The following is a 25,829-nucleotide window of genomic DNA, read 5'->3' as shown; positions in this document are numbered from 1 at the left end:
ATGCTAATTCTGCTGCCTAGTTCCCAGAGCAGGTCTTAGTTGTAGTCACTAGCACCAGCATAGTCACCCAATCCCCTATCTTCCTTCCAGGAAAACTAAAATTTAGAATAACACAAGACTAGAAGATACCCACTACTATGTCATACCAGGAGTGACAATGACAAACAAGTCATCTGACAAACACTAGTCAATGCTTTATTTTTCCCTCTCATACTACACCTTTTCCTACAAAGCTCTACCACACCAGCACTGTTCTCCAGCCCCCATGAGAGTGCACTGGCTCCTACAGCTGTGCCTGCCAGTGACCTCACCCCAGCTCTGTGTCGTGTCTAACTCCTTACACCTGGGGCACCCTTAACTCTTCTCCTTCCCCCCGTTTCATAACTTACCTTTGGAGGTCTCTATAGTTTGTAATCTGTGTTGTTCATCTAAATTGTTTTACTATAACAAGAGAGGTATAACTTGCATAGACCAAGTTTTCCTGTGTTCAGACACAGTAATGTGAGATACCTTACAAAACTTTCCTTAGGAAGACTGAGAACTGAAATTTTTGTGTGTGCATGTCTGCTCTAACAAAGAGCTTGCTGCTTTTAGTAATCTCACAACTCCTGAATTGAAGTGGGTAGGTCAGTACAAGAAACCCATTACTTATGTTCATTTATGTTAGACTTTACTGAAAGGAAAAAAATGTAAGTATGAAGGTCAGACTCATTAGTCTAAAGCTACAAGGGTGTGTAAAGCAAGAATGTGTTGTATGTGGATAGAATTGTTTTGGCTCTTACTGTTAATTACTATTGCTTTCCCTGAAACCTTTAAAAAAGAAAAATCATAGAAGACCAAAATCTCTAGGGTTTTCTTTTAAAAGAATTTTTATTTCAGGCTGCAGTTGAAAGATAAGGGCAAAGCTGATTATAAAATACTACTGAACAGAGACTTTTTTGTTTGTCTATATGTGATTCTGTGATTTTCCTGGGAAAATATTTTTTCAAGATTATTTAGTGTTTTCTGATACCCACAGTTAAAAAAAATCAGGAAAAGGCACTGGCTTATATGTGATATGTTAGCTGTATTTGTTCAAGTACTTGCATTGGTTACCAGTGTTATTCATGTCATGAATCCCATAGAACTAAATTGACTTGAGCACTATTAAATGTGTGAAGTCTATTTTTTTTTTTTTTTTTTTTGGAGTGGAAACTGTTGCTTCACTTTTGCCTCTAAATTTTTAGAGGCTCAAATACCCAAAATGTAACAACATGTGTAACTAACTCTCAGGCTGACAAGGGAGTAAGAGATAAAGCACTCTCTGGCTGACAAAATGACCAAATGATGATCTATTGGTGTGAATTTAGTGTGCAGGCCAACAAAGACTTAGTGGAATGTAAGGTTAAAGCAAGATTAATGTGTAACAGTATTTAGACAGACATATGCTGTTTGTCACTGTAAGACTGATCAATGATTTTCAAAATTAAAACATTCTATATCTGTCCTGTTTCTGTCAGTATCTCAAGAAGTTCAAAAGATGAAAGGCAATTACATGTGGACCTGAAAGAGGATGAAAGTTTTCATACATGTTTATTTTAAACTTAATTGAACAGAGACTTTGAAAAATAAATAAAAATAAGGGCATACAAAGATTAACTGTTAAATCTATTCATACAATAAATTTGTGGAGATACACTGAGCACTAATGACATAATTTACTGATTGAATAATGTATTTTCTCATTGGTCATTTTGATGACACAACAATAAACCAATGTGGGGGGCTAAAGCTCCTGTATGACCTCCTTGGTTGTGCTGGCAAGTTTATGTGCATTTATTTCCTAGCTCAACAGGTGCATGAAAAGCAAGTCAAGGAGAGAATGTGCATTGTAAGTTGGATAAAACATTACCTGGAAATTCATTATTAACAGAATACAAATGCTCGCTGAGAGGGTAGATAGTGTATCAAATATATCATTATTAAACCGTAAGACTCCCTGAGAAGAGCAAAAACTATAGCTCAGGTTTTTTGTTGTTTTTTTTTTTTTTTTTCCATGAACTGTTTTATATTTGTGGGTCTCCAGTATTTTGGGTAAACCATTGTGTCTGTTGTTTGTAATAACAGATGTGTTCATTACATCCATATGAAAGATGTGTTCTCTGTTTTGCAGGTAGAATCCAGTGTAGTCCTCCTGCTAGATGGCTTCTTATTAAGCTAACATTTTTTTGTAAATGCAATGAAAAAGAAATGCCGTTCATTACTTCTTTGCGACAATCTCTTCAGAAGAAATTAAGAAGGTGCTGAATGTGTTCTTTTAACATAATTTCTCTTCATTCACTGTAGAAGCTGATGAGCTTCACTATCCACTGTGAGTTCTTTTGCTGAATGTAAGTTCCTGAGTCACTCTATTTTTGTGTCTAATGCAGCAGCGAGTTCTCCATTGGCAGTTAATCTGTGTATATTCCATACTAGAGGGCCAAAATCAACCCTGTCATAAGCAAATAAAATTCTGTTGATACTAGTGAAATGAGTCAAGTGCTAAGTTTGCGACCTACTAGTTCTTTACCATGTTGGTCAGCAGAGAATGGTACTTGCTTTCTAATAAGGCTGACTACAAGTCCTTTTCACTTTTTTAGTTTATTTGCTGTTATCAAGCTTTTCCAAACGTCTCAGAATTATCATATGAGATGCTACACAGACTTTTTAGACAATGCTGCTGGCTTTGAGAATGTTGTTTATATGTTATATTTAGATCTTTAGAGAGAGATATCTCTTTTCTTTCTTTCCCCTTGTAATAAGATGTTTACAGAAAACCCATTTTCTTCCTCAGGCTATTTTCCATGAAATAAAGTTGTTCACAAGCAAAAAGCACCCCATGGATTGCCTTTGACCATAGTAAACACTAGTTTAGATAAGCTTTGCTGCTGATATAAAATTATCAGGCCTATACTAACTTTCATTTGCTTTCAACACTGAATACCCCACAAGGAATCACAGAAGCAGGAAGAACTAGGGGTGGGGAATATGATGACAATCTTGGTAATAAATTCAATATCACTAGCATTTTTAGGCTATAATAGAAACTTAGAAAATCTAATGATTTAGAGTGTTTTGACATTTTGTTGCCATGGTGTCATCTTTTTCTTGTATGTTCTGACAAATTAAATCCTTTGCAGAATTTATATGGGTTTTCAAGCTAACTGTAATACGGGGCAGTAGAATGGCTTGCTTTAAATGCTTACAGCAAATGAATTTCAAATACAGAAAACACATTCAAACTAAAATTTATTTAGACTTTAAGATCACTATTCTTGGCCTGGTGCATAGCTTTAATTTGAGGCCAAGAACTTTTTTTTTCCTTTTTCTTTCTTTTTTACCCCCGTTGTGCTCACATTAAGCACAGTCAATATCAAGTAAGAAAGCACAATTACTGGGACCAAGCACAAGATGTTATACATCTTGGGTTAAGATTCTAACAATTTCAGTGTTAGTCCCTTCTGGAAACTTCTTTTAAAAGAAAGAAAGAAAAAAACGACCCCAAAACAACAACAAAAAAACCCAGAAGAGTCAGTGAAGAACCTGATGCTGTGGTCTGCTCTGAGAATTGTAGTGCAGCAGACTTTTTAGGGGACTTCAGCAAAAGAAAGTTAAGCATGGTTGCTGGATTACATTCAGGCTTACATGGAACCTGCAGCTGTTTTCATGAAAATGAGATAACTGATTCTTGAACTTCTGCATGCATAGAATGGTGAGCTGTGTGTATATAAACTGAAAGTGTGAGATTTTTGTTTGTATATAAGGAACATAAAAATATAAATATCCCTATACTACATGCAAAATGTTTGGGAGTACAAAATGTGTGGTATCTTATTTTTAAATATGTGAATAGTCTTGCGTGTGATCATCCAGTCTTTGTGGCTACATTGACCTGCTTTCTCAGAGGTATGACTTAAAACATTTCAGGACATCCTTTGTATGTGAAGTGTGATGCAATTTTTATCCAATGAATTAAGATACAGGACTGGAAACATAATTGGACATGTTGCAAATACCATGGTATTAGTTCCATGACTTTCATCATTAAGATTATTTTTTAAAATATGCCATTATATTCAGTTATGTGGACAACACACAGATGACAGTGTATTAGCTCTTTGACTTCATTCCCCTTTCAGTAAATTTGGGAATTGTATGGCTATGTGCCATTAAAAAATGTATGACATTGCAAGGAACGTTAAGACTGTGCTATGTTATGAAAACCAGTATTTGTATAAGCAATTTATGGCAAAGTATTAAAACCATGTTACTATTTCAAACTTGAATGTTAGTGCTAGCTGCCTGATACCCTGTGTAGCTAATTAAACTCTCAAATTGGACTCCTCAGTGTTCTATTATTTTAGAGTAATAGCCACAGGCATAGATTTTTTTTTGTTGTTGTTGATGCAGTTTTTACATATTTTATCCAGTTTCAAAGGGAAATCAGGACATTTTTCTCCAACAACTAGGTGTCTGGTTGTAGACATTCACATTTATGATTTTCTCTGTATATTTTAGTGATGGTTAATGTGTCCCTTTCACTTCGCAAAAAATACTACTATGGATACTACATCTAAATTACCTCTTTGTGTGATTATGCATAGATATGCAAAGCCTAACTATGAACATAATACTGCTCTGACTGCATCTTTAAAAGAATATTATTCTACTTCTGTATGAAACAGTCAGGAAATGGCAGCTAATGTATGCATCATTTGTTGGCAGCTAGCTTACTAGCTACCTTGACCTATGAAACTGAACTGCTATGGGATGGTGTTCACCATCCTACGTATTAAAAGCCTTCTCAACTACTCAGTGTTCACATTGCAACTGAATTTGTCCTCCCTCATATGATTTCTTAAGAAGCTTCTGTAAAGTGCACCTGGTAAATTTCACAGTTTGGTCACAGACTACTTAAGAGATATGCAGAGACCAAAAGGAATGTCTTTTTAAAAGTCATTTAACCCAGCTTTAACCTTCATTGTCTATAGAAGGCAATTTGAAGACTGAGTTGTAAAGGGCTAGTAAGCAAGTTTACTCATTTACTCACAAGGGTATCCCACTAACACACTTCAGAGGTTTTCTAAAGCAATCAGCGTTATGCATATGTTTCCAAGACTGTAGGTTTAGGATTCTAAGTTGGCTGAGGAAAGAAAGTGGACTTATGCGTTTAATGACAAGGGGTAATGCTTTTAAACTAAAGGAGGGTAGATTTAGACTGGATATAAGGAAAAAAAATTTTACTATGAGGGAGGTAAAACACTGGAACAAGTTGCCCAGAGATGTAGTAGATGTCCCATCCCTGGAAACATTCAAGGTAAGGTTGGATGGGGCTCTGAGCAACCTGCTGTAGCTGAGGATGTCCCTGCTCACTGCAGGGGGGTTGGACTAGACGACCTCTAAAGGTACCTTCCAACCTAAACCATTCTATGACGCTATGACTCTCTACAACTACCGTAGAGGAGGTTGTAGTGAGGTGGGGGTTGGTCTCTTTTCCCAAGTAACAAGTGATAGTACAAGATGAAATGGCCTCAAGTCATGCCAGGGGAGGTTTAGATTGGACATTAGGGAAAAATTCTTCACCAAAAGGGTTGTTAAGCACTGGAACAGGCTACCGAGGGAAGTGGTTGAGTCACCACCCCTAGAGGTATTTAAAAGTTGTGTAGACATGGAGCTTAGGGACATAGTTTAGTGGTGGATTTGGCAGTGTTAGGTTTACATTTGGACTCTATGATCTTAAGGGTCTCTTCCAACCTAAACAATTTGATGACTCTATTACACTACTTACATAACTTCACTATAAAAATAATTCGGTGCCAGTTTGACAAAGTGAAATTGATGTTAATTAGTTGATTAATTTCATTTCCACTGCCAGAATCTTTTTATATCAATATCTTGTAATTGCAGCAATAAAATATCTGCAGCTGTTATGCATATATGGATATATTAACAAATTGCTTATCTCCACTGGCAATGTGATATAAATAAGAATCACTATTACCGCTCCAGTATATATTCAGCTTCTCTATGACTCTTATATCAATGTTCCCCCCTTGAACTTGCTTCAGGATTTGTTTATTTAGGTATGACCAGTGATGTCAAATAAAAGGTTTTGCTTAAAGATAGCAGCAATGACAATCAGCTCCAAAGATGTGAATTAACTTGAGCTTGAAATAACCTGCTTAGCAAGTTATTGGTATGCGCAGTGCTATGTATTATTTGTAAATTAATATTAAAATGTAAAATATGTCAGAATTGATATACTGAACTAAATTAAATACTGGACATTATGTAATATGATGCTGTGTGTGTTTTTAATTGTAGATTGGTTGATCTTTGTGCTTAAGAACCAGAGGACAGTTTGCTACATCAACATTCAGTCCCTGGAATAGGATAGCAGATTAGGAGAGCAGAAATTCTCAACATCTGGTGAAATTTCTTACTTCAAAAAACAAAGCAAGCAAGATCTTACTATCAGACAGCTGGAGAAGAGCCAATGTGAGACCTCACATTGGTTTGCATACAGCTGCATAGTGGTTCCAGAGTGCATCTTCCTATTTTTGCTATCTTAATGGAAAGAAATATCCTTCCCTTTTAACTAACTTTCAGAAGAAAGGGCACATGATTTTGCTTCTACCAGATTTAGTCCTGAAGATATTGAGGGACACAGCAAGACGGTGTGACACTTGTCCACAGGATAATATTGAAAAATGCCCTCTGTATGAGTTATTGGATTAAGGATGCATAAATGAAATTTCTTCTTAAGCCTTTTGTGCAGCTGTGCAAGGTCTTTGATCACAGTCTATTCACTAATTGCACTCCAGAGAATAAAATTGCTTTCTCTTCCTGCCTGTTGCCTTTTCCACACAGCAAAAATCTAAACAGTGGTATAGATATAAAGCAGCCTCTCAGTCAGCACGGGGACACAAGAAGATGTTCTGATCATAGAGGCAGCATAAACTCAAGTTGATATTTAAGGGATAACTCTAGAAGATAATGTGCGACACATGCTTAGATTTTCTTCAGGTTGCTGTGAGCTGCTGAATCACCGCAGAGAGGCCGGAAAATTACATCAGAGAAGTCCTCTCAGATAAAGTGAGACGCTAAAGACAGATGGAGAAGAAGGTAAAAAATAAATATAGACTAAAACCTGTCTTCCGCTCCATCATGAGTGTGAGGCTACAAAGTGTAAGACTGTTCTCCAAGTGCAACTGTATGTAGTTGCCTTCTGAATGCCTTGAAAGTCTAAAACTTCAGCTGGGGACATCCAACAGCAGTCACTGTCCTTAACAGAGTTCTGAGTAAGAAGATTGGGTACTTACAGGGATACTAAGCTTACGAATCATCTGAATTAAAGATTTCCTTAGTCTAAGTGAGGTGCAGCACAGTTCTTTTCCATTTTTTAATTTCTTGCCCCATGTGTGTGAAGCGTTACAGCCCAGGCTTTCCCAGGTCTAGGAACAGAGATTCCTTCACCTCTGTGATTCACTGTAGTTTAATGAGACACTTCCCATAAACTGCAAGTGGTCCTTGCAGAAGACAATTAAAAATAAATCATTACAAGGAGTAGCTTAAAATTCTTGAGGTGATGTAACAAACCTAAGGTTATCAGTAAACTCAGGTTAAGGTGGGGAAAACGTTTCTAGTATAGATAAGACATAGGCAAAGCGGTAATTCTCTTTTCTGAAATGTCTGGGTTTTTGCAGCTGCACAATAGAAAATCACTTTCTTGCTAGCTTTGAGATAAAACAGAAATACTTGCCTCATGAAAAAATTATGAAAAAATCCAACCTATACATTCAAATGCAAGAGCCATTTTTCACACTTTTTAAACCAAGGCCGCCTCCTTTTTTTCTTTCAGCATTTAATAGGATGAGTTATTTCACAAGCACAATTCCCCACCTTATCTTTAAGTGCATAATAATGTCAGAATGTGCACAGGCAGGATAAATCCTAGTGCTTCTCTTCTGAGTGTGGTTAGATTTCAGAAATATTCTTTATTTTGCAGCATGCAACTTCTGTATTTTATGCTACAAAGTTTTATAGGCTTGGAATGGTTTTCTACAACATTTTTGAAAAGATACTAATAGTCTGCAAGTTGATATTTAAAGAAGACTTAAAAGGTAGAGCATAAAACTAATAATTGCCACGTTTACATAGTGCTGTCAAACATGAATAATGATCATTGTGCTATTAATATCAGTAATTCTTCTTGGAAGCATTTAAACTTGGCATTGCTATCATTACCAAATGTGTTTATATCAGCTACTGTAATAGTTTTTCTTATGCCATATATTTCTTCAGTTAATTATAAAGAAATTGGCATAATTAATGGGTCCTACTAATACTATATTATGTCAGCTATGTGTGAATGATATCCAGTTACTAGCAGTGATGCAACTCAATTGATGATGCCAAACACCATAACCTTGTTAATACCAAAAGCCACAATAGTATTCCTAGAAAAGAAAATTAGGTGTCTTCAATATAGAAACAAAGCAGGAGTGCACTGAGCTGAGGGAAAAATGATGCTGTCATGTTAAGTTTAAGTAGCTCTGAACTTACATAGTATAACAGAGAAAAATCTTGCCTAACACTTAACTTCTCACAAAATAAACAAAATATATAGACTGAAACAAAGTGTTGTGTGACCTGTCAGCTCAATTGGAAATGAGCAGCTATCGTTTTGATCCTGTGTAGACCAAAGAAACACAAGGAAAAGTAGGCATATGACATTCCTTAACTCTGTTTAGCAGAACTCTGTTTATCAGAATTGATGAACAATCTGTTTCTCAAGCTATCTGAAAACAGTTTTACAGGAACGTTTAAACTTGTTGTCTATGTAAGTTAGAACTTAAGGTTACACAGGTTTCTTCGTGGGAGATAGAGGTATCACACAGCCTCGTTCATGGGTGTGGTTTGGTAGCAGGGCCTTGCTAGTGGCAGGATTTGTAATCTTCATGCGTACCAGTGAAGATAATGGGGTGTCAACTACTAGGTCATTAAAGCTACCAGGCTGATGCAGGTGACTTCAGATAGCTATAAAGAAAAGCTGTGGAAAGGTTTTGGTACAACAAACCATGCTTTTTTTCCGAGATTCTAGGACTAACTTTGTTTTGGAAAGTTTTTATGATGTGTCCCTTTTTATTCATTAGTTCAGTGGATAAAGTCCTTACAGACAAAGAGGAAATCTGGTTTTGGTGTCTAACTCTGCCTGAGGGGTATTTAAAATCACATTATTTCTCCAGCAAAGGCATTAAATGGCTATTGGCCCATATAGGAGGGAAGAAAGGAACTATAGGGATGCTCTCATAATTCTTGATGGAATTATTTCCATTTAATGCAACAATTTTTTATGATAAATTCTCTATATTTCCAAGCATAACTTTTACATATTGCATAAACAAAAATAAAAGGAGTCTGGGCCTTATTTTGCTGTCTTCCAAGTAAAGGTCTCAGCATAATTAGTGCAAAAATCTTTTTCTGATGCCCCATCTTGAATTTCAGGCTTAGCAATACCTATCAGTAAGCACCACATCTCCATGAGTGTTACATGATACGTAAGCAACAAATTTATGTATCCTCCTACAAAAGTCATACTGCACTTTTCCTCTTTATGTTAGCCCATACAATTCTAAGACACTTCACCCAAAATTTACGCTTTTAAAGGGTATTAAAGTCTCATGCTCCAACAGCCTATCTAGTCTACTGTGTTGCCTCTGAAAGACAGCAGCTTTTATTTTACTGCAATTATGTAGTTCATATATTTTTACACTTCTGTATTTAATAATATGAACTTTTTTTAAAATTCAAGCCAATTCATTAGTCTAAAGAGTAATGAACAGAAAATATGAAACTATGTTACCAATGACCTTTGAAATTGCATTGCAAATATTAGAAAAACATTTGAGCAGCCTCTCCACTTCATTATCAGAAATTAATGTCTTTTAATGTTAAACAGCCTAAAATACAGACTCTACTAGATCTGTGCTAAGCAGCACATCTGTTATTGCCTAGTGCATGAAAAATGCTTGCAAGTTAGATTGGCCTTTTCCCTTTAGAAGGCAAGAACTTCATGTCCAAGCCCTTGTAATGATAAAATGTCATAAAATGTCTCCTAATCCATGCATTTTCTCTAGCAAGCCTTTGGCCAGTACCATTTTCAGACAGTCAAATGAATTTATTTATCTCTGCTGCAATTTATTAAGAAAAGCAAAGTATTTTCAAGTAATACCGAAGATGGATATTCTTGAAGGGCTAGTTGTGTGTTGACATATATAAATTTAGTAATAAGTTAGCAATAGTCAGTAATTTGCAGACAGTGAAATGAAATCAAGTTACTCTTTGCAAGCCACCCAGCCTGAAATTCTTCAACTCTGTATATTTACCGAGGAATAAAAATCAATGGCTTTCTGGTGGATCAGGTGCCACATAACCACCCTATGTTCTGAAGCTGTCAGCCTGGAAGGCACCACGTGGAAAAATGGAACAACATGCAAAAGAAAATATGTTGAAACCATTTTTACACAGTCTCTGTTCTGGCACCGAACTCACATCAAGATGAGTCTATCATGCTCTTCTCCCACTAGCATGTGTGTTAAATTACATCTCCTATTGTGAATGGGAGCCCCAGAAATAATGTAACCTGTTTACAGCTGCTTCGCATAAGGCATCCTACTGAAGAGATCTTGTTGTGTTGACAAGTTCTACTACAAAGTTAAAATGGTTTTACACTACTAATAACTTTTCTTGTATTTTCTGTCTTGAGAGAGCTGAATGTATGGCCTAGCAGGTATTTTCCACCTTTAATTGCTCTATTTATCTCTCTCACTAGATACAGAATTATCAAAACAAAACTGCTGTAGGCTAGGCCCACCTTGAATATTTCTGTCACTGGACAGAGGTGTTTTCTAAAGTGTCTGGATCTAAGTTTCAGTGATAAAGGTAATGTATTGTGAGGATTAAGAGCCAGTGGGTTCTGATATGTAACAGCCTATCCATTTTTTTAACTTGATTAAAAAGCATTTGGCATTTTCTCCACTCAGAACTGGTACAACAATTTCATCATGTCTCAGCATTCTTAAAACAGTGAAGTTTGTATCAGGCTCAGAGATTTTCTGTCAAAGGTGGACATGAGCCACACACATTCATCCTTATTCTCACCTGTTTTCAGTTCACAAAAATGTCAAGATTTTTTGGCAGAAGGGACTCTGTCAACCTTCTCTTAGACAGATATCTACACTTTAGTTTTTGAGTGCTCAGGTCTAGAGCTACAGTCCCAATGCACTGATTTATTTCACTGTTTGTTACAGATCAGATACTGCTGTTGTCATTTATTAAGGAAGTCCACTTGAATAATAGCTGCTTTCCCTGCCTTTTTAAAATTACAGACCTGGCCTAGAACATCTCTTACTTTTATCCTAAGAATAGAGAACTTTTTTACTACAAAAGTACTGAAAAAGACAAAGCATTGGCTGCAATGTACCCATAAACAACATTTTCTTTTATTACCATATTTGAATCTAAGTTAAGCTCTAGGTCTAGTCATGTCAAATAGGTATATAATATGAAACTCTGCTTTATTTTGAAACAGATATTGTTCTCCAATCTCCTTTTACTTTGCACTGATTCCACAGTGCTCTTGCCTGATGTACTTCACAGCAAGACTTGCTTTGCTTTTCATGAACTGTGCTTTTCTTTGCCATCTCAATCACAGAATCATAGAATCGTTAAGGTTGGAAAAGACCCTTAAGATCATTGAGTCCAACCGCTAACCTATCACTGCCAGGTCCACCACTAAACCATATCCTCAAGCACCACATCTACCCTTCTTTTAAATACCTCCAGGGATGGAGACTCCACGACCTCCCTGGGCAGCCTGTTCCAATGCTTGACAACCCTTCCGGTGAAGAAGTTTTTCCTAATATCCAACCTAAACTTCCCCTGGAGCCGCTTGACGCCATTTCCTCTTGTCCTATCACTTGTTACTAGGGAGAAGAGACCAACCCCAGCCTTGCTACAACCTCCTTTCAGGTAGTTGTAGAAAGCGATACGGTCTCCCCTCAGCCTCCTCTTCTCTGGACTAAACACCCCCAATTCCCTCAGCCGCTCCTCATAAGACTTGCTCTCTAGACCCTTCACCAACTTTGCTGCCCTTCCCTGGACACACTCCAGCACCTCAATGCCCTTGTACTGAGGGGCCCAAAACTGCACACAGTATTCAAGGTGCCGAGTACAGGGGCACAATCACCTCCCTGCTCCTGCTGGCCACACTATTCCTGATACAAGCCAGGAAGCCATTGGCCTTCTTGGCCGCCTGAGCACACTGCTGCCTCATGTTCAGCCGGCTGTCAACCAACACCCCCAGGTCCTTCTCCTCTGTCCAGCTTTCCAGCCACTCTTCCCCAAGCCTGTAGCGTTGCATGGGGTTGTTGTGACCCAAGTGCATGACCCGGCACTTGCCTTGTTGAATCTCATACCATTGGCTCCAGCCCAACGATCCAGTCTGTCCAGGTCCCTCTGTAGGGCCTTCCTGCCCTCCAGCAGATCAACACTTCCACCCTGCTTGGTGTCACCTGCAAACTTACTGAGGGCGCACTCAATCCCCTCATCCAGACCATCAATGAAGATATTGAACAGGACCGGCCCCAACACTGAGCCCTGGGGAACACCACTCATGACCGGCCGCCAACTGGATTTGACTCCATTCACCACCACTCTCTGGGCTCGGCCGTCCAGCCAGTTTTTAACCCAGCACAGAGTGCACTTGTCCAAGCCATGAGCAGCCAGCTTCTCCAGGAGAATGCTGCAGGAGACAGTGTCAAAGGCCTTACTAAAGTCCAAGTAGACAACGTCCACAGCCTTCCCCTCATCCACTAAGCAGGTCGCATTATCATAGAAGGAGACCAGGTTAGTGAGGCAGGACCTCCCTTTCATAAACCCATGCTGGCTGAGCCCGATCCCCTGGTTGTCCCACATCACCAGAACCACAAGAACTGTTACAAAACAGAATTACAAATAAATAAGGGAGGTTTTATATCAAATGAAGCACAAAGTATCTCAGTAATGCTGTAGAGATACAACAGAGGTATGAACTTAATAAGAAGGTCTCGTGTTTCCTTCACTTAAATATATATAGTAATTTGGGCTGAATGAGAATCCCCCTGAGTTTACGAGTAGCTAGATCTCCCACTTCCTACCAGCAAAAATTAGGTAACATTTGACATTTTTTAGAAAAAAATGGGCACTTTTAAGATAAAACACTAAATCTTCAACAAAGTATCTTCATTAAAAGATATGCATAAACATTTCACCAAATAATAACCTGCTTTATCTACATGAAAGTAACATGCTTACTGCCTAGTACCATCAGAACTGCCAGCAGCACCTTTCCGTGAGCCACCAGTTTATACTTATTCAATCACCTTTTTATCCTCCCTCTTCTTTTTCTGCTTAACAATGCAAGAAACCTGCTTGCAAAAATATTCCACAGCTTTAAATCACTAGGTTCGCCACAGCAAATAATTAATGAAAACCTGACTTCATAAAACTATAGGAAGTGACCTTCCTATAACTTGTTTATATACGTACTGAGGGGAAAATTCTTCCTGGCATGAAAGCAAACAGCAAGAAATGTGCTTGACACAAGGTGTAGATTTAAACAAGAAACAAGATTCGCTATCTTGTGCGTGACATGCACACATAATTATGCGACTCTCTATCTATCTATCTATGAAATTTCAGATTCAGGGATTCAGGAGTGCCATCAGATCTTGTTTATGAGTACTGCAGATCATCCAATGAGTCTACTCAGTTCCGGTGCATCGCACAGTACTAGAACCTTCATCAATGATGCCAAAGACTATTCAAGGTGTCATTTAAAATAGCTGGTATCGCAATGTCATACCCCTTTACATACTTTCATCAAAGCCAGAAGAACATCCTGCAGAACTTCCTGCACAGTACCAGTCTATAATATAACCTGTTAACTGAGAAGTTTTTTGAATCATTATGAAATTCTACACTTAGTAAAATAATTGCTACTAAAGAAAAACATTGGATGATCACAATAGTTACAAGCCTGCAAACAACAGTTCAATTAAAATTTAAGCGACAGAAAATGTTATTGTTTTGCAATGAACAACCAAGATGCAGATTCTACAATTGGAACATCTTCCAGAGCTTGGTATCTGGGTCATACAGCTGCCAAGTTTGCCTTCTGCATAGCAACAGCAACAGAGAAAGCAGTGAAGGGGACTCATATTTATTTCTCACTAGGGTAAACAAGAACAGGTACTGCGAGTTGCATGTTTATGGAGTTGTATTCAGGGCTGCAGTGCTACAGTGGTAGCCATTTTTCTTCTTCTAAACCTAGAAGTAATGCCCTGAAAAGACCAGCTGTATTCTGTTCATATGTGTACAATGTGACGATTTAGAATGCAACTTAAAAATGTTCAAGACAATATAATGGTTGTTAGCTCCTTAGGCAGAGCAAACACCAAAATGTTACTGAACAGCTAGCAGTGTGAAACATTGAGACACTGGATTGTAACTCCACTAGGTCATCTGATCTAAGGTTTTTCAAGAAGGGCTATCATTTTATGGTCGCTGGCAATTCTGCCTCAAAAACCTTAAATGCCAGAGGCTGCAAAATTTATATTGGTCTAAACCTTAATTTATATTTTAATTCACTTGTGAAGTTAAATGTAACATGCATCAAAATATGTGAATCAGAATCTGGCCCTGGCATGAAATGGATTTTTAGAGTCAAGTAGCTTTCTTATCTATTTCCTACCTTCTCACTACAGTAAGAATTTACTTCAAGTGATGATAATCATCAAGTGATGACCAAGACAGCAATTTAATTTTTAAGTCTGCAGACACTGAGTTTCAAAGTAAAGATTAAATTGAAAAATGCCTCAAACTTACTCATCACAGAGACTGTTGGTACCTTTGCACTTGTGTGTTTATTAAATAAACTTTTTTAATTAACTGTAATAATTAAAAAGACAGTACTAATTTAGGACCTAGATTCTCCTGCTTTTGGACTTAATAATTCATAATTATATAATTATTATTATATAAACCCAATTGAAAAGTATCACAATGAGCATTAGATTGGTGGTAAAGAGCCATTAAAAAAGGGCAGTCAGTACCTCCACACAGTAGAAAAAAGGACATGTGATGAAAGGTGGTATTACACACAGTCCATGATACATAATTCCAGTTTGCAAAATTAATGTCATAAGACAAGCATTCTCTTTTCACTGATTATCTATCTGAAATCTTGAATTACTAATATATCAAGAATAAAGATTTCAGGTTTTATACTAAATGTGTACTGGAATACTTTATCTCTTCTCATTTTGTAAGTTCTGAGAACCTGGCCATAACTTGACTGATAGTAAGCCTTATATGCTTTTGCAAGTTTACAAACAACCGCATCCATATAACAACTGGCATTTTGTGCTGCACAGATTTGTTCAGTGGATCAATGATTTGTGAAATAACAACTCAAATTCTTCCTGACGTTAAAAGGTGATAGCATCTTACTCAACATTTTGACAAATGTTTCTCCATCAAACTAATCCTGCATACAGAGAAAGCAGGTACCAGTCCATTCAACTGTCATGAAAATTTTACAGAAGCTTTTGATGGTGGAAGTTTACATTTTATCACGCCAAGAGTATTTGAGCTTTTGTATTAAATATTTGATCATATAAGGCATAAGATGCCTAAAGTACTTCACTGAAAGGTCTTTTTAGGAAAAGTTTTCCATCCAGTAATTATTTATGACTGTCCATTTATGACTTAGTTCCTCCTAGAATTCATTAGACCCAGAGTACTTTCTCAATAATTCATTTCCATCTAGTTTTCTGCTGAATAGAGGACATTACCCTGATGAAAAATAAAGTTCTCAGGTAACCCATCAGAATGGGCTATTCCAGTTATGGTAAACACTATTTGTTCCCTGGTCTGATGAGTTTAATTATTACATAATTTACCCTTTCTCTTTTATTGCATACTTAAGAGATTTTTGGCCTTTACCTCTAAGTGATCAGGATGTACAAAAGAGATGGAGTAGGTTTTGGTGACTGCAAGTTCTAAGGGACCTTTTGTGCAATGTCATGGCTCTTGAGTTGATCTAGAAACAGCCAAGGTCCTCAGAACGTCCATGAGACTGAAGGCTAGGGAGTGCTTCTGGACCACTTGAGAGAATGAATTAGGCCCTCAAATCTTTAGATTTCCTCTGTACCTTCTTTCTTTGGCCAGATAAGAGGCTTTTAGGCCATTTTTCACTATATGCTTGTATTCCTGAGCAAATACAAAGAATTAAGACGTAATCATTTCAAATGGCAGTCAGAAAGTCCATATAAACAAAGTCAATCTTTTTTCTCACCTCTTCTCATCCCTTTCTTCATTAGCCTGCTATTATGAATGTTTAAAACTCTGCTGTTCCCTTCTAATTGTTGCCTTTTTCAGATTAAACCATTTACAGAACCTCTTCACTAAGGAAAGCACTCTTCTTCTCCTTTGCTTCGTCTATTTCAATAGCTGTGCACAGGAAATAATGAGTAATATTCCTGCTTTGTTGTTTTACCAGCATTGAATAAAACCCATTTTAGTCCCGTACCTTTTCATTGGCCAACCGGTGAAGTAAGGGATGAATCACTAGAAGAATGTTAAAAATTAACAAAAGGAAATACTTAGAAGTTACTTTGTCTCAATAAAAAGGCAGTCACAAAAATGCAGATTAAATGTACACCTTAAAAAAACTATTTATCAACAATTCAAGCTTTTGCAGCGTGAATAACATCCAGAAGAAAACTGTTGCTAACAAATGTGAATCTTTTGGAATCTAGTCATGCAAGCTAATCTGTTCAAAGACGCAATATACTTGGATTTTAATCACCTTTCCAAACAAAAAATATGAATCATTCACTTGTCCCATGTCTAGTTTTTGTCTCAAGAAACCATCGATTCACGCATTTCTGGCATTTCAGCTGTGTCTGGAGCTTGGAGTCCAGCAGTAAGACAGAAGTGACTCCTCAGAGTAGTCTGCCCCCTTGACTACAGCCTTTTTTGAGGCCCTTCACCATCATGTGGCCCTACAGAGCAGAGATGTGTGACAGCCTCAGGTGATACAGTGTGCAGTGCTTCACACACAAGACAATTAAATAGCTGAAGTCTGTCTTCATCCAGGGAAAACTGTTTTTATCATCAAAAACACGGTAAAGGAAGACCTACCAAATGACAGATTCTAGTCACATCTCACAAAGTGTTTCTGAGGAAGGAAGGGTCTCAAAGAAAGTCTTTTATTTAACTATTGTACTGGTGGCCCAAGAGGATGAGGTAAGACTCAATCTAAGCCTGCCCTAAAACTGTCTCCCTCAGGTCTGCTTCTTGTGAGATACTTACACAGTTCACAGCCTGGCTGTGCCACAGCACTTCTCACAAAAAAGCAATACCTCCAATGTCTGAACAATGTCATATGAAGGTTAAGAAATTGTTAAGGGCTGTATACAATTACTCATTTACTCTTATAAACATGATTTCCTGTTACTAGATTAAGGTTGTTTTGTAGACACATCCATGCTGCTCTGCCTTAAACTTAGGTCTCCTCACTCACTCACTCACTGTTTCACTTATTTAAAATATTGTAACATAGAGGCTGTGACACCAGGTTATGATGAAATAGAAAAGAGAGTACAGCTATGCCATAGGCAACTGTACTGTAGAATAAGAATAGTCAGAAGCCCAAAACCCCTCCAGTAAGAGTATTAAAAATTATTTTCAAGAAAGATGTAAATAACATGAAGTCAAGACACATATTAACACAAATTCGTGTTGCAAAGCTGAATGATGAACAGTAGTCTCTTGTGAGTCAGAGGTATTTGCAAGCATTGGAAAAAAAATATCATGAGAAATAATACACCTACTTGTTTCATGTGATTTCTCCCAAAAGGACCATCACCTATGATCAGCTCAGTTTTCTCTTCCATCACCAATCACCTAGAAATTTCAAAACTGTTAATGAATGACAGTGTGAAAACTTTTGCTTTGGAAACACTAAATAGTTTTGTTTCAACCTTTTCAATGAAAATTAAACTTTCAGCAAGTGATCCATTTATTTGAGCTCACTTCCATTAACTGTTAAGCTGCATTTTCTAGATGCAATATGCCGCAACTGGATATATACTTAGGAAATTTCTTGTGTCCTTTTTCCTATATAGGCCAGGCTCCATGCACAGCTTACCTATCTTACGATTAAAACATGCTATGACAGACTGCAGAAGGTAAGGACAAAGAGAAATTCACAGAGGCTCCTTGAGACAGTTCAGACTTGAGGGATGTAAACTTGAATTTCCCCAAAAGGGAAATTCTGATTCATCTGTTATTTAGTGGATTTTAAATTAAACATTTCAGGGTACCTTTACAAAATGTAGCCTTCAGAGTTACAAGTAGGAAAATGAAAATATGTTTTGGTTTTTTTGCTAAAAATACCAATTTTCACAGAGAAAATTCTGATTATGAGAGTCAGTTAGCCCTCAAAGTACTCACTCACTGGCATTCTGTTGCCTTTAAGCAGTGTCTCCTCTTCCTCTTTAGTTATTTTAGTTACTCACAGGTAGAGTTCATTTGTCTGGACAGAGTGTGCTGTCTGAATAGGGGCACCCACCATCCCACCCTATCTTCTTCTGAGTGGTGGAAGATCAGCCTTAGGACAAGACTGTAGAAACACACTGTACATGACTGTCCCTTCTATTAAGAGCTTGCCACATCAACAAATGGTCTGTTGCTATCTTCCTTTACAAATGGGGTAATCAGGGAGAGAGAACATAGGAGTTGCTACAAATGGGATAATCAGAGACAACATAGGAGTTGCCTTTTTGTTACAGAAAATATTTATCAGCTGGAAGAGGTAGCCATGTACTCCAGCCTTGTGTATGAACAGCAACACTATCTTTCCTTGCTGGCAAATAAGGTTTACACTAGAAGTTTGGATTCACAGTAAAGAAACAAATAGAATAGTGGAAAACTTCTAGCGGTGAATGATTATCTCCTCACTTCAGTCAATCAGACAAATGCATACACCTATTTTGCTAAATTATCACCTACCCATTATCATTTTAATAGCCTCTTCCAAGAGGTTGTTCTCCCCTCAAAAGAATTAGTTCCTTTCCTTTACTGTACAGTCAACAAACTTCCCTTTACTTATTACCTAAATGAAGATTTCAACTCAGATCACAAGAAATTAAATATTAGCACTTATTGCAGCACCCAGTTCCAAGAAGCAATTTCCACACAGCAAGGTAATTAAAAGCTATCTTTCACAGCATAAGATTTCTGTGGGATAAGCTCAGCAAAAAAAAAAAAAAAAAAAAAAAAAAAAGGCAAAAACCCCCGAAGGAGGGTTTTTTGTCAAAATATGTAGCAAAGAAATATATTTTATCCCTTTGTAATCGTCCCCATGTATACTATTCTGTACACAAAAAACTGATGTTTCTTGTGCATAATTGTAAAATACAAAATATTTATAAAGAAATATGTGCAACATAAAGGCCTCTATAGTGAGGGAAGAATTTAAAGTGTAATTGGTTTTAGAGTAGAGACTCAGGCAAATGCAGACTGCTTTTGCAAAATCTCATTCTACTTACAAGTGAGAACTGCCTGACATGACAAATGTCAAGTACAAGTGTTGAATTATTCCCCCTTGTCATCACTATGTGTATCATTTGACACATAAGGATAAGCCTAATGACTCATATGAGACTAAGAAAATGAAAAAAAGAAGGCTTCAGTAAGAACAAAAGCTTGCAAAACAAAACACATAGAGGGCTGTGCTGCCTCTGTAGGCATCTAAATAAAATACAAAAATACTGCAGGATAAGCAGGCAAAAATAAAAGATAAAATCTCCAGAGTAAATGCAAAACAAGACTACAGCTGCATTTTTCTCAAAATTCTCTGGGACCAACCCTTTACAAACAGGTCAGTCAAGAAATTTGGAGTCCAAATCAAAACCATATACATTTTACGTGAGCTCAAATAGAGCATTCAGGCCTCTTCAGTGATATTCTGGAACCTTTTACAGTATCATAGCTTCCAGAAGCAACAAGTCGTATACCTTTTAGGATAATAATGCGATAGGGTTAGTTTGCCAGCTAACTGACTACCAAAGACAAGTCTTGACTGATGTACAGGACTTGGCAGCTCATTCAATATGCATCACAATTCGAATCCATCACAGACAGCCATGAAAGCTACTTCTTTCAGCTATGATGGCTTTTTTAGAGGAAGAGAGAAAGGGTTTTATTTTGAAAATATTAACATCTTTTCTCTCTGCACATTACAGTTGGCAGGATAGCCTGTGCTGTCCTAATAGTATCATACAAAAGGCATCTTGAGGAGACAAAAGTACAAAGTGAAGGGAGAACAAACATAGTTTTTTGCTCTTCTGTCTGGCAGGAATATCTAAACAGAGACAAAACTAGAGTTCATAGGCTGCCCTTCAAATTGTTAGTTAAACTGGCTAATAGACGCAATTAGCTTATGGGGAGAAGGCCCTATACAAAAGGTCAGCAGTAGCAATGATGAGAAGCTTTGCCTCAGCAATATTTACCACTGAACACCTACTTTTTCTACCCTGCTGGTTCAGCAGTCATGGTGTTTGTTTTTTTCTCAAAACCCCATGTTTTCTCTCTGACTGAAAAACTCTCATTTGTTTCAAGGGCAGCAAACCCAGACTGATACTGTGTGCTTCAGAAAGGCTCATTTCTATATCAGATGGCTGACAAATCATACAGAGAGGGCTGTACCTTGTCATCTCGGTGTAGGTAATTCTAAAACCTATGTGTACCACTATTCAAATTGCTTGAGTTACTGTTGGTAGAGAAGGTTTATTCAGCTTAAAAACTTTTCTGAGGGTAACCTGAGCCTATATAGTACAATAGTATAAATTAAAAACAAATACAGTAGCTGAATTTCAAGACCAACTGTTTTATTCCCAACCTAGAACAGCAAAAGCTTCCCATTATTTGGAACAAATCAACAAATGAACATTTGTGGATCTTTGCAACAGAAACTTCTAATTCTAACCTATGTCAGATTTGATGTCTCAACAAAGAGTAACACTTTAAACACTTCTATATGAATATAACACAGATAATAGTTCAGTGAAATTGCTGCACTGTAACAACTTAAAAACTGAATGCGTCATTAATACTAATGTTTCTGATCCAAGATCCACTCCTGAGGGAAGGCAATGGATATTTGGTTGCACAAAAAGCATTGGACTATGTGATGTCAGGACTGTGTGAACAGAAGGAAAATGCTCCAGAACATTCCCGTTGGCACTCTGCAATGGCTAAATTCTGTGGAAGACTTAATGAAAACATTTGGGTAAAATTCACCAGGGACAATTCAGATATAATAATAAATAACTAACACATCGGCAAATCTCAAAACACATTACAAGGCAGGTATCATTCATGCTTGCAGCTAGAGAAATAAAGAAAGACACAATAGTAAGAGTCAGTTTCAAACCAGTGAGAGTTGTTCCAACAGGTCAAAGGAATGGGTCCGAATTAAACCTGCATCCTCTTTGTCTGTATTTACAGTATTTTTCCCAGATGCTAAATGGTACTAACCCAGAGTTCATTGAAATAAACTGCAAAATCCCACAGAGCCAAAGGAGCTTTGCAGCAAATCTTACACACAGATCCTGATTCAAGCGAGCAACTAAGCACACGTTCAAGAGAAACCACTCCTTGAATCAACCCTCAAACACGAAAAGAGCTAACACCAGAAATAAAGTTCTCTATTCCAACAGAGAATCCTAACATCTATTTGATGACTGAATTACCTATCTAAAAGTTTTATTGCCTGTGAATGCCACAACTCAGGCACTTGAGAAACACAGTGAGCTTTATGGAGTAGAGTTACTTAGTTACAGCAAATGTAACCAAGTGAAACATTTTACCATACCTTCACCTATTCACATTGTACCTGCATGCAGTCTCTGGTCTCTCTACAGACTTCCTTCTTACAACATCGTGAGTGTGTTCCATTCCTCTTAAAGTCCTACAGGGTTGAGAGTGTTTGTGCTCTCCCGTGAACGTGTCCTGTACAATTTCCAAAAGCTGTGTGCATTGTTTAAATAATAAAGGATGCATGCACTGCTAGTCTATAAGCAATATATTCCCGATAATATGTTCTAATGATTTAATTTTGACGACAAAATACAAAAAGGAACTGGAGATAATAATTCTCATTTCTTAGCTTGCTACCTTGTCCTACAATGCTTCCTTCCACATGCAGTCAAATAACCTAAACAACAGCCAAAGCAATGATTTGGAAACTGCTGGCATCAGTGATTTTAGACTATGAGCCACAGCTCATTACTTTTTTCCTTTAAACACTCCTGTTCAATAAAATGAAATTACGAACAAGGGACACAGAAGTTTCCTTTCTCCTTGTTTTCTACTAGAAAACAACCAGCTTAATAGAGAAAATATCAATACTACATTATCTGCTTGACAAGAACACCAGGAAGAACAGATGTGGTGCAAGTCCTGAAAATGCCTTGACTTGCAGAACACATGCCTCATTCCATTTCGGGTTCAGTTATAGTTGACCCTCCATCCATCACCTACTACTCCATTGTTGATGACTGATGGTGAACGTCATTTGAATATGTGCTCAGTCATGAAGCTGAATGTACTGGGTCTGGTTGCGATGGCTGTACTGTTGATCAGTACTTGCATAACATCAGGGCTTTCTCTTCCGCCCCTGCCCCCCCCCACTTGTCAGTCACTAGGCTGGAGGTGGGCAAGAAGCTGCGAGGGGACACAACCTGGACAGCTGACCCAAATTGACCAAAGTGATATTCCATGCTGTACAACATCACGCTCAGCAACAAAAGCGGCAGAGGGGATTTTCAGGAGTTAGACATTGCTCAGAGACTGGCTAGTCTTACTACTCTCCTTGTGGGAAGTGGTTAATGATGGCCTTCTCATCATTAGTTTGGGCTTTCTTCTTCCTCTTTCCTTCGTTTATTAAGCTGTCTATCTCAACACACAAGTTTTCTCACTGTGAGGGGAAATGTGGTGCTTAGCTGCTGGCTGGGGTAAACCCGGCACACTGAGATTAATAAATAAAATTCATGTCTACAAAATGGAAGTTCCCACACCGTATCAGTCTCCTGTAGCTAGTGGGTTTATAGGACCCTTTCTGCCGATGCTAAAGATCTCCTTTCCTCCTTTGAGCAGTCAGGAATAGGGTGACACTATGAGGCTTAGTAAATAAGTGAGTCTCAGAGCCATATCAGGAACAGTATTGCCTTAGGTGGGATTGCAAAATAAACAGGACTCCAAGTTCTCATTAAAGCTGTTACAGAGATTTAAATATATATATTTAAAATTACAACTACAGGCAAGTGAATTGGTAGTAAAAATGAGACTGTTTTGAATGACTGATATAAACTGATCTTACTACCATTCATTGCTCCTTCTCAAGTGGAAATACAGTGTGCTAATGAGAGATTCATTGGAGAGCATCAGATGGTTTAATGGAAAATGAACAAGACTACAGTTTGCAGGTCTACAGTTGTTGTTCACGCTGTCATTCCTTATATGACCACTCTGAGCAATGGAACTGGTCACATAAGACTTTCAGAAAGATGTCCAAGCTATGCTAAGAAATAGCATAATTTTCAGTTTAAATCTTTTCAGAATGTCTCCGTAATTTTCAAAGGTGTTAGGCCAAGATTTTCTCTTTCTACTAAGAAAACAGTATCATTTTACTGTGTAGATGTTAGTAGATCAAGCTAAACGTACTGCTTCACTTGCTGAACATAAAAACAATTTTTAAAATAGTTTGTCCATGTTTTTAAATTACTAGAAGAATTTAATGATGTAGCTTGTCATTTGGATATAGCAACATCTAAATGTTAAGGTAGTAAGACAAACCTGCCATCAGCAGAATGCCATAGAAATCAACAGGTCTCAGAGCTGGTGAGACCAAGCTAGTTAAAATGCTGCCATTGCTCACCACCAGAAAAGGCACTGCTCAAATTTTTAGAAGAGAAGACTTTTTACAGATATTTAAAATCAATTATTCATATATTGAAATGCAAATTGCAGTATGTAACTATCACTGTTGGGTTACAATAACGTTCTTAAAAGCCTGCAATGCAGATGGCAAATGTTCATTATGCATGTACCAGCTCTGAAGAACCAACTATTTATTAGCACTAGATTTTGTAAGTTGCACTTCATTTTTTTGCTGTTGGAATTCCCTGAAAGGTTTGCAAATATTTGTGATTTATTGTTGATATTTTACTTAGTGCCAAAAAAACTCTGAATGCTTTTTTGCATTCCCATGTGAGTTTATAACTTAAATATGGAGCAATAAATGAGAAGACAAAATCATAGATCACAGGAAATATCAGTATTCCTATTGCATTAGCAGCAAGTTCAAAATAACAGGCCCCACATACTAAGGTGCCTTTGAAGCAGACAACATATCTTGCTATACCAGGGAATGTACTATGCAAGACAGAAAGTACCTAAGGGAGATCGATGGAGAGTGTGAGAAAAAGGGACAATAGTTAATCACACAGTCAGGTTGGATAATCAAATTATAAATTTGTTCCACATATCTTTTAATTTAATTCACTTTATTGTTCCTTGGAAAATCGATTAAAATCATCAAATGTGAAAGCTCTTAAAAAAGCTCTTAAGTATAAAACTACATCCTTCATTACATTCTTCTTTTCATTTCCTCCAATTTAAAACCCAAATTTGAACATACCTCTGGGGAAAAAATCACATGGTCAGAGGTTTCTTTTTTCCTTCTGAAACAACAGGCTTGGACTTCCTCTTCACCTTTCTGTGAGTGTTTTACTGTACAGTCACAGACACTGGACATTTCCGTTCTGCAGCTGATCATCATTTCCCTCCCCACAGTAATTCTTTACTGGGTTCTCATGTTAGTGGAGCCATGAACAATGCCATGTTGTGTGCTGCTTTATAGATAGCAGGTATGTTTCACAGCTGGATGATTTCACACTTCAGAGAAGCACTCAAACAGGTAACAGATCTCAGTTACACTCCATGCTGACACAGGTGTCCAGGGTGACTCTGAAAAGTCTACTGGACAAGACGGTTAACCCTTAATACTCATTGCAAGCAACTTAGAAAGATCTTGCCTAGATAGTTCCAGGGACATCACTGAGACTTAATAATCTAAGTAAAGTACTGATTATTTTCCCCTTTGTGTTTCTTTTCTAAAATAGAAATATTAATTCTCCCTTTTTATCAACTTCAATTTGTTGTGTATATTTACATGTTAAGCTGTTCTAGGGAGACTGCATATCAAATGTGCGTGCAGTCACTGATATAAATTGGGTTTGATCCTACTGTTTTCAAGCATGAGTAAAGCAAATACATAATAAAAAGGGACCTATAAGTTTTGTCACAAAAAATAAAAACATTTAAACATTCCAGACATCTGTTGACAGATCTTGCAGAAAGATAGCTTCAGTTACAATAAATAACTGCTATTCAATTCTTTCAATACAAACACTTGCTGTAGATTTAATAGTAAAGTGTTTAATTTATAATACTGTTAATTGGTTAAAAACTGTGACTTTTCAGCCTTCAGGGTTTTTTGTGTGTGTTCTTCAGGGTCTAAACTAATTGTCCTGCTCATCATGTTTATTTGTTTACTTGTTTACTCCTCTTGAAGTAATTTGGTCAATACTGCAACTGCCAACTACTCCAACAGAAGTAATTGGTGTTATTCTAAGAAA

This window comes from Phalacrocorax carbo, chromosome 5 (assembly GCF_963921805.1).
Source record: "Phalacrocorax carbo chromosome 5, bPhaCar2.1, whole genome shotgun sequence".
Classification (NCBI taxonomy): Eukaryota; Metazoa; Chordata; class Aves; order Suliformes; family Phalacrocoracidae; genus Phalacrocorax; species Phalacrocorax carbo.
Note: the sequence above shows the minus strand (reverse complement) of the source record.